Consider the following 15,384-nt stretch of genomic DNA (forward strand, 5'->3'; position numbering starts at 1 on the left):
AGGATGCTTGTTTGAGGTCCAGGGAAGACCTGGCTTGGCAGTTTGTGATCGATGTTTCACATAAGGACAAGGTCAAGACTGATTTGCATATGGCTGGGTCTGAACTGGTGTGGTGAAGTGAGCTAAAGAACGATGATGGATTAAACTCAGATCTGTGACTTGTGACTGGGGGTGAGTGTCTGAAAAGTTTCAGCACTCCGTCAATTATCTCCTTGTGTTGCACCCTAAGTTGTCAGGGAATGCCCAGATGTGGATCCTTTTCTCACTTTACCACTGGATTAAAGCTAGCCTGGCTGATGAGAGTTGTTACCCTGAAACCCGTCCCAGGATGCTTGTTTCCAGTCAGAGAAGACCTGGCTTGGCAGTTTGGGCTGGACGGTTCCTACCAGGAACAGGGTCAAGACTGATTTGGATTCAACCTGGATCTGTGACTGGCGGTGAGTGTCTGAAAAGTTTGAGCGCTCCGTCCATCATCTCTTTGTGTTTGCTTTGTTCACCCTAAGTTGTCAGGGTAGGTCCAGACGTGGGTTCCTTGCTCACTTTGCCACTGGATTCAAGCTAGCCTGGCTGATGAGAGGTGTTAACCCGAAACTGGTCCCAGGATGCTTGTTTCCAGTCCAGGGAATACCTGGCTTGGCAGTTCGGATTGGACTATTACCATAAGGAACAGGGTCAAGACTGATTTGAATATGGCTGGGTCTGAACTGGGGTGGCAAAGTGAGCTAAAGAACGATCATGGATTTTACCCATATCTGTGACTGGGGGTGAGTGTCTGAAAAATTTCAGCTCTCCTTCCAACATCTTGTGTTTGCTTTGTTCGCTCTAAGTAGGCAGGGTATGCACAGACGTGGGTCCCTTGCTCACTTTGCCACTGGATTCAACCCAGATCTGTGACTATGGGTGAGTGTCTGAAAAGTTTCAGTGCTCTGTCCATCATCTCCTTGAGTTTACCAAGTATGATTACGACCGCCACTAAATTTAATCACTTAGGGGTCCGTATAACGGAGGGCTCGGAAGAAATAATCAAACAATAAATTTGGAAAATGTATATTCTTATAATCCTTTGAGGTGAGAAGATAGACTGCTGTACAATGTTTGCCCAATGTACCCTTTTTGTGCTCTGTTCTGAGGACTCAATGCTTGCAACTAGTAAATTATTATAGCAATTGTCTTTCAGGCAGAATACTGTTGTCCAGAGCCTTTGTGCTCCCACCAACCCCACTCCCTGACCCTGGCACTAACCTGCTCAAGCCACGCTCTTCCAAGAGCATTGCTGGGACACTAAGTATGTTGACGGGCACTCCATCTTCCGTCTTCCCTCCTGACTGCAGAGATGTCAGGTGGGCACGTCCTCCTGGTTGCGCCGATTTGGCGGTGTCTTCTGGGGTCTTTTCTCCATCCAGCTGCAGTTCTCCTTACTTTGGGGTTCCGCATTTTCCAAGGCGTCTGTGGTGACCACACCTCCTCTAATGTCAACAGTGACCAATCCCGAGTGTTGGACATGTGAATATACAATTCCTCACTCTTGATGTAGTGGCTAAGCCCTGCAGCTTCCTCTTTCATGGTTGATTGTTTAAAGTTCCAGCACACTGTATCCTGCAAGTAAACAAAACATATATCCTTGGGTGTTGGAAGTTAAGGAAGCTAGGGCAGAAAAGGGGGTGGTGATGAACAGAGTGTCTGAATTAAGCAGACCACTCTTACCCAGTCCAAAGATCAGGGCTTGATCCATCACCGTTTTTCAGCTCACTGCACCATCCCAGCTCAGAACTTGGCTATATGCAAATTAGTCTGACCCTGGCCCAGTGCATCATGGGAACAGGGCAGACCAAACTACCAAGCCAATTCTTATACTGGGAAGGAAACAAGCTACCGGGGACCGGTTTCTGGCATTTCAGCCGTCTTCGGCCCGGCTTGCTTGAATCCTGATGGTGCAATGAGCTAGGGACTCACATCTGAGTATACCCTTCCACGCTTATGGTGGACAAAAATGATTCAGAAAAGGGGGTGGTGATGAACAGAGTGTCTGAATTAAGCAGACCACTCTTACCCAGTCCAAAGATCAGGGCTTGATCCATCACCGTTTTTCAGCTCACTGCACCATCCCAGCTCAGAACTTGGCTATATGCAAATTAGTCTGACCCTGGCCCTGTGCATCATGGGAACAGGGCAGACCAAACTACCAAGCCAATTCTTATACTGGGAAGGAAACAAGCTACCGGGGACCGGTTTCTGGCAATTCAGCCGTCTTCGGCCCGGCTTGCTTGAATCCTGATGGTGCAATGAGCTAGGGACTCACATCTGAGTATACCCTTCCACGCTTATGGTGGACAAAAATGATTCAGAAAAGGGGGTGGTGATGAACAGAGTGTCTGAATTAAGCAGACCACTCTTACCCAGTCCAAAGATCAGGGCTTGATCCATCACCCTTTTTCAGCTCACTGCACCATCCCAGCTCAGAACTTGGCTATATGCAAATTAGTCTGACCCTGGCCCAGTGCATCATGGGAACAGGGCAGACCAAACTACCAAGCCAATTCTTATACTGGGAAGGAAACAAGCTACCGGGGACCGGTTTCTGGCATTTCAGCCGTCTTCGGCCCGGCTTGCTTGAATCCTGATGGTGCAATGAGCTAGGGACTCACATCTGAGTATACCCTTCCACGCTTATGGTGGACAAAAAAGAAGAAACCGGTCCCCGGTAGCTTGTTTCCTTCCCAGTGTAAGAATTGGCTTTTGTAGTTTGGTTTGCCCTGTTCCCATCATGCACTGGGACAGGAACAGACTAATTTGCATACAGCCAGGTTCTGAAACTGGGATGGTGCAGTGAGCTAAAAAACGGTGTTGGATCTAGCCCTGATCTCTTGACTGGGTGAGAGTATTCTGCTTAATTCAGAGACTCTGTCCCTCACCACCCCTTGTTGTAAATATTTTTGTCCACCCTTAGCGTGGAAGGGTATACTCAGACATGAGTCCCTTGCTCATTGCACCATCAGGATTCAAGCAAGCCGGGCCGAAGACGGCTGTAATGCCAGAAACCGGTCCCCGGTAGCTTGTTTCCTTCCCAGTGTAAGAATTGGCTTTTGTAGTTTGGTTTGCCCTGTTCCCATCATGCACTGGGACAGGAACAGACTAATTTGCATACAGCCAGGTTCTGAAACTGGGATGGTGCAGTGAGCTAAAAAACGGTGTTGGATCTAGCCCTGATCTCTTGACTGGGTGAGAGTATTCTGCTTAATTCAGAGACTCTGTCCCTCACCACCCCTTGTTGTAAATAAGGAAGCTAGGGCAGGCATTCAGTCAAGTCTTCTTCTTTGTCACACTTTGGAAAACTGAACTATTTAGATTTGCTTTTAATGCACTGATTCACCTACGAACCATCCCTTCAGACTCCACCATTCTATATTTCCTCTTTTTTATTGATTCTAATAACCCGTAGTGCTCAGAAGTGATTCAATGATACATGTAGCACTTTACAAAGCTCCTGTCAGTGACGTGGCTCCTCAGGATCAGTGCGAATCTCAAAAGGTCCACCTCCTTGAACTGCCTATTCTGCTTGCCGTAATGACGCAGAATGGTGTGGCTGGGTGAAAGAATGGGCTTTTGTGAGGGAACAGCTGGAACGGAGATCTGTGAGATAACGAAAAATCCATCTTTTTTAATTTGGTTATCCTCATAGTCAGTGTACAGATAAGTATTTTGATGTTTTTCTATCCCTTGACATAAGGCAGTTATCTCTTTCATTCTCTCTAGATGAACACCTCTCAGCAGTTGAATCTCTTAGGAAACTTGATTTATGCCAGCTAAATGATAAGAACGTCTGATCGATATGAGCCTTCTCCCTTCTCTTTGTTTCTAGTTTCTTCTAACATAAAAAAAATCACTGAAAATAGGACATCTCAACATAACAAAGCTGAGTCTGGGAAGAGCACTCTTCTAGGCACCAAACTCAAAGCCGATGATACTTGTCCTGGAACTTTCCTCCACTAACAACTTCAAGTATAGTCTTGCTTTAACCCTTGGCTTAGTCTCATGTAGTCTTTGTTGGAAACGTAGGCTTAAAACATTTGGAAATAGTCTTTGGTGTTATATGTACACACTTTTTAAACATTTTTGGATCATAGACTTATGAACTCACTCTTTAGCTTGAACATCAAAGAATAGTTTTCTCTCCCAAATACTTTCCACTCAAGTCTTGCTGTGTTTTCTGTTAGATGCCAACATTGTGAAAAATAATGGTTTCTAAGGAAAAAGTATTGCCCTAAATCAGAACACAAAATATAACCAAGAGAGCGCTGTTGTGCTCTTTCATTTGAGGCCAGACAGGTCTCTCTGTATGACTGCTGCTTTAAAGAAGGACACCAGTAGGAGCCTTATTCCAGGTTAGCTGCCCTTCCTGCTGTCTCCAGAATAATGTACGTCGTCATCTGGGTAAGCCTAATTTTATAGCAAAGCCTCACCCAAGATAGCTAATGCATGCATAATGACCCCAAGGAGTATGGGACAAGTAGTCACTGAGGGGAATACAAGCCTTCTTTGCACTAGAGCTCATATTACCACCAGATTTCCTGGAACCCTTAAAGACCCCCAAAAGGCTGGCATCCCCACCCAGTAACACAGAAAAATTACAGGCAGGACAAATAATGGACAAAAACAACATCCCCCCATGGCAACTACAGCTCATGGAATGAGGTGCGCCGTTGATGGAAGCATGGTGTAAGGAGCACGGTTAGTGAAATCAGAAGACACCAGGACTTCAGTGAATCCTACCAATTCCTATATTTATGAATATCAGTGGTTGAGGGAAGATATAACAGCACTTTGGAAAGTAGTAAATAATGCACATTAGATCATGAAGATAATACTCATAAAAATAAAGTAAATGCAGCAGGGGATTGGTATTTTAGGCTCCAAATACCATCAAGACTAGACTTCTTGATGAGTTTTATAGATAAGATACTTCAATTTTGAGAGAAACTGTAGATCAAAGCTTTCAAACTCCTAGTTCAAGAAGGCCAGGTCTGTCACATGCTCCGGGTCCCCATAACTTTAATCCCCATACTGTGTATCTGTGTTGACATTTTTCACTTTGTGGTTAACCTGAAAATCTGTTATTGAAATAATCATCCAGGACTTGCATCAGACACCACTCACCTAGATCGTGACCTGTGTCCTGAGGAAAGTCACTCCTTAGGATAATTATGCCACATTCAATCAGTAGGGCATCATGGGTGTTATCTCAAAATTCCTTTGAGAAGAACCATAAAGATTATAGAGGGAATGCTTGAACTAATTTCAGCCACTTGTAATTATTCTGGTCAGTATTCTAGACCATCAGATTCAAAGTGCCATATCATTTAGGCATATCTGTATAACTTCATAAGGTGGCATGGTTGGCCCACAGGCCAGTGACTTTCCATTGTGTGAAGTCCTGCCTACACTGCCATGTTTCTAATCAGTTGCCTTAAATATTGAGACAGTTAATCAACCCTTGGGGATATAAGATTGCTCCGCCTAGCTTTTAGACTCAAGGCTGGTTGTAATACCAAACTGTACTGCTACCAGGTGTTGATTGTTACTACAGCCCCCTCATTAGGGTACAAGATAACAGTTCTTGGTAGTTTATTCTCTTGGAAAATCTGCCTTGTGTCCTACAGCTTTGAACTCTCATTACATAGGAATGTGTGTTGCATTACTTTCTGTACATATGGTTTGCATGGATATCTAAGGCAGTGTGAATTAAGTCCTCTGTGAAGACTCATTGGCACATGCCGTAGATGGTGTCTCCTGCAGAGGGTCATGGCCATTCTGGCTTTCATGTCTTTTGAGCAGCCACATGCATGGGAATACTGGAGTACTGGAGTCCAAGAAACAGCTTTTCTCTTGTCTGTTTTGAAATGCAATCTAAATCCAACCCAGTGCGCATCCTCAAAACAAATCTATTGAAATCTCTGATTTGACTACCAAAGCAAAGTATCTTCAGGATATGCTTGGAGAAAGCATATCATGGCTTAGGATGTTTTATTTGAGAGGGGACGGCTATGGGTGTAATGTATGACCTACAGAGGTTTGAAACCGGATCATCCAGATGGTCATGTTGAGTCGGCTTAAGTAGAGCATGAAAGTTGGTGGCCATTTTGGGTAAGCAGTGGCCTGATAGCCTGGTATGGACATGATGATGGTTTGAATGCCAGTCAGTTTGCCCCGTCCACTGCAGGTGAGGTATTGACACAGAAAAATATAGATAAGCATATTTGGGGGTAGCAGTCTCCCCTCTGGCAGTTGGGAGCATTTTTGCTTGTTTCATGGAGGCCCCCCCATTTGAGGGGTCAGTGGTTTCACATGTAGATAGAGCTTAGATATTGCTCTCAAAATAAAGACATTAGTACCAATGGCCCAAATGAGTTGTAGAGCCAGGCAATAATATGAAGCAGAGTGAGGCAAATGGACCATGTACTGCCACAGGACGATGGTCATGTGACATGATGCTGTTGTAGTTGGAAGTGTGCAGGAAGACATACAGCTATTGTAGCAAGAGGTCCAGAGGGCATGGCAAAATCCAACATGGGACATACAGTCATGATGAGCTCATTTTGTATTGAACCAAACCTCTCCTGCTCTAGGAGCAGATCTGAAAGACAGACTTCTTTTGATATATTCAAGTTGCATGAATGAAGCAGTTCCCACACCTTGGGGTAGACTAAGTGCTATAGAGTGGCATGGAGTGCTGTGGAATAGAGTAGAATGGAGTAGTGTGGCATAGAGTGGAGTGAAGTAATGTGGCTTGGAGTGGCATAGAGTAGAGTAGCATAGAGTAGAGAGGCATTGTGTGGAGAGGGGTGGGGTAGAGCGGCGTAGAGTGGCATGGAGTGGCATAGAGTAGAGTGGTGTAAGGTAGAGCGGCACACAGTGGAGGGGCATAGAGTGTAGTGGCATGGAATAGAGTGGACTAGTGTAGAGTAAAGTGGCACAGACTGCAGTGGCGTAGAGTTGATTGTCATAGAGTAGGGTTGAGTAGAATAGAGTGGTGTAGAGTGGAGTGGAGTAAAGCAGTTTGAAGTGGCATAGAGTAGACTGGCTTAGAGTAGAATGATGTAGAGTGAAGTGGGGTAGAGTAGGGTGGAGTAGAGTAGGGTAGCATAGAGAAGAAAGGCATTGTTTGGGGTGGAGTGGGGTAGAGAGGAAAGATTGGCTTGGGGTGGCGTACAATGAAGTGGTGTAGTGTGGAGTGGTGTAGAGTGAAGTGATATAGAGTGGAATAGCGTGGAGTGGTGTAGGGTAGATTGATATAGAGCAGCTTGGGTTAGAATGGAGTGGCATAGAGTAGAGTGTACTAGGATAGAGAGGAGTAATGTGGGGTAGAGTGAGTGGCATAAATTACAGTTGAGTGGTTTAGAGAAAAGTGGTGTAGAGTTGATTGACATTGAGTTGAGTTGAGTAGTCTAGAGTGGTGTAGAGTAGAGTGGGATACACTAAAGTGGCTTAGAGTGAGTGTCGCAGTGTGGCATAGAGTGGCGAGGCATAGCACAGAGTGGTGTGGAGTGAAGTAGAGTGGAGTAGAGTGGCGTAGAGTGAAGTGGAGCAGAGTAACTTGGAGTGGCAAAGAGGAGAGTGGGGTAGAGTGAAGTGTGGTTGAGTGAAGTGGGGTAGAATAGAGTCCCGTAGAGTAGCGTGGCATTGTGAGGAGTGGAGTGGGGTAGAGTGGCGTAGAGTGGTACTGTGTGGAGTGGCATGGCACAAAGTAGAGTGGCATAGAGAGGCATGGAGTGGTAGACTGAAGAGGCAGGGGTAGAGTGGAGTGGCATAGAGTGCATTGGTTCAGTTTGGAGTGGTACAGAGTAAAGTGAAGTGTGTAGATTGCAGTGGCATAGAGTGGTGGAGAGTAGAGTAGAGTGACGTTGGACTGGGGTAGTGTGCAGTGGGTTATAGTGGTGCAGAATTGAGTAGAGCGGTGTAGAATGCAGTGGCATAGAGTGCAGTAGTGCACAGTGCAGTGAAACAAAGCACAGTGGTGTAGAGTAGAGTGGTGCAGAGCACAGTAGAATGGCACAGAGTGCAGTAATGTAGAGTGCAGTGGTGCAAAGTAGAGTAGAGTGGTGTAGAATAAAGCGGCATAGAGTGCAGAGTGGAGTACAGTGGTGCAGAGTAGAGTGCCAGAGTGTAGTGGTGTAGAGAACAGAGGTGTAGAGTAGAGTGGTGCAAATAGAGTGGCATAGAGTGCAGTGGTGCAGAGTACAATGGCTTAGAGTGGTGCAGAGTAGAGTACAGTGGCATAGGGTGCAGTGGTATAGAATGGTGAAGAGTTGAGTGCAGTGACATAGAGTAGAGTGGTCCAGAGTAGAGTGGCATAGAGGGCAGTGGTCTAGAGTGTGCAGTCAATAAAGATGCTTAGCATAGGTTTATAGGTGAAGAATTTAGGCAAACTTCTTAAATGACTATCAGAAGATGGATGTTTGCATTACCTTCTTACGAAATTTCTATTATGCTTTTACAATTGTCTACACTGGCATGCTGGAAAGGAGACTTGTAAAATATGTTGCACCTCTCTGGAGATGCCAGGTGGGTTGAATGAGAACATGGGAAAGGAGAGCAGGATGCGCAGGATAGCAAGCCCCATTCGTGTCCACATCCATGGAAAACATCATTACTTGTCTAGGAGGGCCTCATTGAGTAATTTGCTCTGAGGATGTATCAATGCTGTCATGGCATGGCATGGCATGGGGCATGCTTCGCTGGACTTTAGAAGACATAATGATAACTGTCGGCATAGAACAATTCAATATTATCCGGCATAAGTTTGGTGTCCTAAATACCGTTTATAAACATATTGTCCTATTGAGCGTTGAATTTGTATTATTAATTCCAATGGGACAATAGTTTTGTAAATAATATTTAGGGCAAAATATTTATATTACAATATTCTGCCAACTATATTCTAATACCGTATGTACAATAGGCATGCCCTCTTTAACCTAATACTGTGGAGAAGTGTGGCTCAATGGTTAGAGCAGCAGACCCTGATGCAGAGGTCTAGCCCGGGACCAGGGTTCAATGCCTCGGCGGGTCTTGGACTTAAAAATTCCACGGACCTGATAATTCTCGCCTCGGTGCCTATTCCAATCATAGAGTCCCACTCTGCAACTCTGGGCAATAGCTTGCTTAATCTCCACAACGGCCCCCACAACGCTAAGGATGCCTGGCCTCCACCTTGAGGGTGCCCAGGAGTGGACGCCTCACAGGGAAAGCCAGGATGGGTTCCACAGTGGTATTTGTACAAGCGCCTTCGAGACCCTTGCAGGTGAGTAGTGTGCTATACAAGTATCAATTTACAATTTACAATTTTACTTCAGCAGTTATCTTTTGGACAGGATACACCTGTCTGATAGTGGTCTGGATATCTTATTGTTAAACCTACACCAGGCCAATATAGTGAGCAGAGTGTACCTATGGGACACTCCACAGCTCAACTGAGGTATTTCCAGGAGGCTGAAAATAACCTGGCAGGGATGTGGAAGTTACAGAAAAGTTCAACCAAGCAATCCATACAGATGGTTCAAGGGTGCTCCCGCCAAGCTTGACAGTTGGCACTGGCCATGGAACTGGGTTGAGAAGTGAACTGGGTGACCCAGGTGTAGATACTTGACCCCCAAGGCAACCTGAATCGTGGAAAAAGTTTTCTGTGCCAGAAGTGTTTTGAGATCTTTTATTTTGGTACTATTAGCAGGGCCAAAAGAACGAGAAAAGCACACACAGATTGCCTGTAAACTACCTTGTGTTTTGAATAAATAAACCTGAGGACCATATCTTATCCTCAAGTAAAAATGTGGTAATTTCATTTCAAGTGACTTGTACAGAGGTATTAGGCATTGCATGCCAGGTTCTAGTTTCCCTCCTCTCGTGATCTAATTGACATCAAAGAGAGACAGGTACACATGGTGCCGATAGTTAAAGATAGCGTAGGTGGTAGAGGGGGGTCAAGAAAGGTCAATTCCTTAGCTGCGATTTCACAGGGACAGGACCTCATGACGTAACGACGTGTGACATCACACACAGCATCACAGGAAGGGACCTCACTGGAAGTGAAATCACAAAAAGTAACATCTGATATTAGGATCTCACACAATGTATATCAGGTATATCAGTACATTTAACCAAATTATGAGATTTAACCATTGAGATTTTGAGTCGAGGTTGTGCCCAAAAAGTGGCACAATCCTGACGCTAAATCTAGGCCTCAACTAATACATTGTAAAAATTTTTTAAACCCTTCCACTAAGAAATTGGCAACAAGGAGAAGCATGGTAGTAGATCTGCTCTGCTTATTTTGCTACAAAGTGTGCATTTTAAAATATTATGTGTGGTTGAAGCATCTGCTGCACAGGTGCCCAGTAATCTCAGGGATAATAATAATGGGGAGATAACTCTGTAGGTGAACGTTTTTGTTGGAGAGATCTCTGTTTTGTGTAGTCACAGATATGAATCAAAGTAGTATTGAACGTTAATGTGTCACCTGCTAAGCACAACATGCGACATGTAGATGACAACTTTTTATTTTATATATAGATAGGTAAGTGGGTAATTGCTTTTAACACAGAGATCCTTTTGTCACTACCAGTTCATAAACTGTAATCCTTCTAATATAGCACTGTGAGTTATGAAGGCCATGTGACTCCTATACCTTGTAACTCTCAGTATCATGTAACACATCTTGTACATGGATTTACACACTTATGTGATCTATTATCAATGTATAATGTGTGTGTTACATAAAGCGCTCCGACACCCTGCATTGGAATGATTAGTGCTTTAAAAAAAATAGTGCTATTTAAATAGTTATTTGTGTAACTACTGGAGCAGACCAATACATCTGACATTCTTACAGTGCATGCATATCTCTTATATACAGGGGACAGGACAAAGTCAAAAGCAGGCCTCTCTTAAGTACCTGTGAAATGGTAACAAAGCTGTGTGCCTTTGTTTCCCCTCCATTGCATTTGCATTCAAGTGTGAGGTTCCAGACAATGCACAGTCAGTATACTTGATCAAAAGGAGCCCTGATGGCCTCTTAACTTCGGCTTAAATGGGTGGCCCAGTTGGAGGTGAAAATAAAAAAGCACCCCTCCTTTCACGTTGCTGCTTGGAATGGACAGCACACAACATGCAGGCACCGCTGCACTTGTCCCTGTGTCTGGAAATTACACCGGGAGCAGTTCATCATATTTCTGTGGGGCTCAACTTCTTGGCAGGGTTGACGGCGTCCACCCTGTGAAAATAGTGGGTGGACGCCGTGTACCTGCGTGTGCACCCAAATTGTGCCCTGGGTATTAGGCATCTCACAGAAGGTTCTAGATTCAACCAAATCCCTCCCCTTCTCCCTTGCGACCTAACGGAAGTCGCAGCTAAGAACAATACCAAAATCCCACAATATTCTAGAAGATATGTGCCTACTGACACACCACAGTAAAGTGACTCATTCCTAGAGATGGTCCTGAAAATGCAAGAGAGTTGATGTAAACCAGGCGTTCATCTCAGTCGTAAAACAGCTTCTTTCGAAAAACAGTCCAGTCACAGCATGTCATGAGTAAAGTCCAAATACCAACACTCACCGTTAGTCTGTTGTAGATGCATTCGTGTGTTCACAGTGCAGTGTGCGTTTAACTGCGGGAGACTGGTTGGTACTCTCTTATTGGCCAACATTGGCTGTGATTGAGTGGGAACCTTTGGCCGTGTGCCCGCATTCAAGGGAAAGGCGGACATGTCGTGCAGTTCCCGCGGTGAGTCATAAAATGCCTCTTGGCAGGCAATAAAGCGACGAAGGGTAATATACCCCACATTTGATCGTATATTATGGATACGAATTACTCCAAATCGCCCAGGAGACTGCGTCACTCCCTGCGCAGCATCAACGCGCTTTCCACTCCAAGAGAAAAGTCACGTTGCCACAAATAGGTCAGAATTAAAGCCGTGGCGGTAAAAAGGCATCGTTTGAAATATGAACTGTTTTTAAGCTGCACAATGTTTACTGTGTGAGTGTCAATGGAACTACCTTAGGCATCAATCCCTGAACATCTTCCACACCTAATATACAAAAAAAATCATCTGTGCAAATGGCAGCTCACGCGTAGCACAACTGGGGTCTGTGGATGTTTGTAGGTGTACTTTGCACATCAATACCAGCTGGTCAGCCAGGATCTCCTACAGACGGACACGTGGGTCTTCCAATCATATTGCCATTTGGTGGCCACGGCAACTGTGTGGAGCACCACTAAATCATAACTATGTTGATATCCTAAAACATGATTTATGTGTGTTTTCCCCATTTTAACTGCACTTCAAAAGTTGTGCGCAAAAATGAGAGCTGTAGTGCAATTAGTGTGGACAGGTGCCCCAAATGTTTCATTTGCTTCAGGGGGCATAGACGAAGGGATTTCTCCACGTGCAAATATATTTCTCTAATGGGGGAAAAGGTGCGTAAATGCACATTTCTCTTAAACCTGTGTCCTCTGATTTGTTCATTTTGTGGATAATCAGTAGGTGTGGCCTAAGGGGACTAAGGCAAATGGCAAAAATTCTAACAAAATCTTAGCTTTCCAGGGCCTACCCGAGAAAACGTGGAGCATTCCAAATGCTGGGAAAAGAATGCATTTTTTGCACTAGCCTAGGACTGATAATTCTTTGACAGGTCCTTTGCTACTGACAGTAAATCAGGGAGACCTTGTTTCTAACCGAGGCTTCCCCCCTTAACCACAGCTTGTGATTCTGGACAAACAACACTATCTCCCTCTGTCTTACTTATTTATCTCCGCCAAGTGCCCCATATCGCCAGTCTTGCTTTGAGCTAGTCCTGTTTTATCTGCACTGTGGAACATGTAGGCTTCGCGGCCCACATCAATATTGGCAAAACTAAAACCGTAGGTCCCATAATCCGGCTGACTAAAGGTTTACCTAGTAATGAAATGGGTTAGTTTGCAAATAAAATGTGTGGCATAAGTGGGTCGCACACACTCCAGTCATAAATACTCTGGGGCAGATTTATGTTAACTGGCGCATCCCCAGGGATGCGCCAGTTAACATGCGCCACAGTGCGCCACAGCTCCGCCAGCCATGGTGCGCCGCATTTATTAATGCTTCAGAAAAGGGGGTGGTGATGAACAGAGTGTCTGAATTAAGCAGACCACTCTTACCCAGTCCAAAGATCAGGGCTTGATCCATCACCGTTATTTATCTCACTGCACCATCCCAGCTCAGAACCTGGCTATATGCAAATCAGTCTGTCCCTGGCCCAGTGCATCATGGGAACAGGGCAGACTAAACTACCAAGCCATTTCTTCACCAGAAAGGAATTTATTAATGCGGCGCACCATGGTGTAAAAACGGCACAGATGCGTGACGCATCTGTGCCGGAAATGTGGCGCATTGCTGGAGTTGCGTCGCAAGCGCGACGCAGCTCCAGCAAGGCTCGGGGGTGCCCCATTTTAACAATGCTGCGTCAAGACCTACGCCTGCTTCAAGCAGGCGCAGGCTTTTGACGCAGCATTGGCTTAAAAGTGACTGAGTGAAATCTCATAGATTTCACTCAGCCACTTTTGCGAGGCGCACCTGCCCCGGAACGCCCACCCTGCGCCGGAACGCCCACAAGCGGCGCAGGGCTTTACAACGTGACGCATCTGCCTAGATGCGTCACGTTGTAAATCGTTCGTAGGGATGCGCCACGTTTACGCCGCCTTGCGTGACGCAACAGCGGCGTAAACGTGGCGCAAAGGCCTCATAAATCTGCCCCTATATACATAACTAGACATTTACATCAGAAATCAACAGTTTAGCACTCCTTATTTCAATGGAGCAACTTAGTGACTGAAGAACTTCCGCCAATAAAATAAGACAAAATCTTTTATTGTAAAGCGCTCTGATACCCCCGTGGGTCACGTTTGCGCTATATAAAACTTTATAAATAAATAAATAAATAAATACTAGCTCTGGAATGCTGGAGATATATTATTATATTTATGCAGCTTAGTATTGTGCTGCTAAATCTTGTACTTTTCCTGCTCCCAAATTCAAAATCAGTAAAACACTGTACTGGGACTTAAGGGGGAATATGTTGTGGGGTATAATGTTGCTTGATGTATGCATTTGCAACCATCAAGGCACCTTCGCTCAGCCAGACTTCTACAAGAACACATCCCACATATAAACAGGATCAAGACCAGAGGTTGAACCTTCTCATTCATGAAAACTGGTTGGATGAGAGGCAATATGTAAATACGCACAATTTCCCGGACACTCTCCCTGAACGGACATGACTAATATCGCTTGAAGTACACCTTATCACGTATAATCATAGGACAATGCTCTACCATGAGCTTCACCTATGTGCCCTAGGACTCGTTTTTATCTTCCTTGATCCAGTGTCTGAGGATACTTCTTATTCCTCTACGCTATTGCCCTGAAGAAGTCCATGCTTCGGCGAAACGTGTTGGCTGGTTCTGTCTTATGAAGCACATCTGAAAATAAAAAGACCAGAAACGACTATCTGCAATTGCCTTTATTGATGTGTTGTTGTGTACTAAAATTGTTCGTATTTACATATTACCTCTCATCCAACCAGTTTTCATAGTTATATTTATGGTCTACCAGCAGCAGACCATTTGAGGTGGGCAATACTTTCTACTTTCAGTGACTAGTTCTGGTGGTGCAGTCATTAATGACCCAGCTCCTCCTTCTCCCTGTTCGCCTTCTCATTCATAGATTCCAAAGCGCGGAAAGACCTCATGATCCATATAAGCGCCTTCCTATCACTTCTTGAATTACACAAGAAGCTGAAGAACTGACTGTTTGACTACCCCACCCCTCTTCCCCAAGGCCAGGCTCCCACCCATATACAGCACAGGGATACCTTTGATAATAGTGCGCTCCACAAATACACTTCATATAAAAAACATCACAATATTGGTTGAGCGATTCTAACAGCAGTGATGTACATATCGGCATCTTGGTGCAAAGGATATTGACCGGGATGGGGGTCATGGAGTGTTTTAGGGGTTCATACATGATAGATGCGTAATGGTGACCTAAATAAAGAATTACAGTTAAATGTTTGATACACGTATTTAGAAAAGGAATCAAATGAAAAATGTTAGTTCGAAAAACATTTAGAGGTAATAAACTTCGAAGTGTAAAGTCTCAGCAACTACCAAGGCGTGGGTCTAGCACCCAAGTTGGCCGGAAATGGAGTTATAATAGCAAATTTGCCCAATCGAGACAATGACCAGGCAATACAAAGGCCAAGGTCAAATTCAAGGTCAATCAAGGATGTAAAAAACGCGATAAACATCTTTGTTATAACTTTTGGAGCGGAATATTTCAGAACAAAATGCAAATTAG

Source organism: Lissotriton vulgaris, chromosome 4_1 (genome assembly GCF_964263255.1).
Source record: "Lissotriton vulgaris chromosome 4_1, aLisVul1.2, whole genome shotgun sequence".
In the NCBI taxonomy this organism is placed as follows: domain Eukaryota; kingdom Metazoa; phylum Chordata; class Amphibia; order Caudata; family Salamandridae; genus Lissotriton; species Lissotriton vulgaris.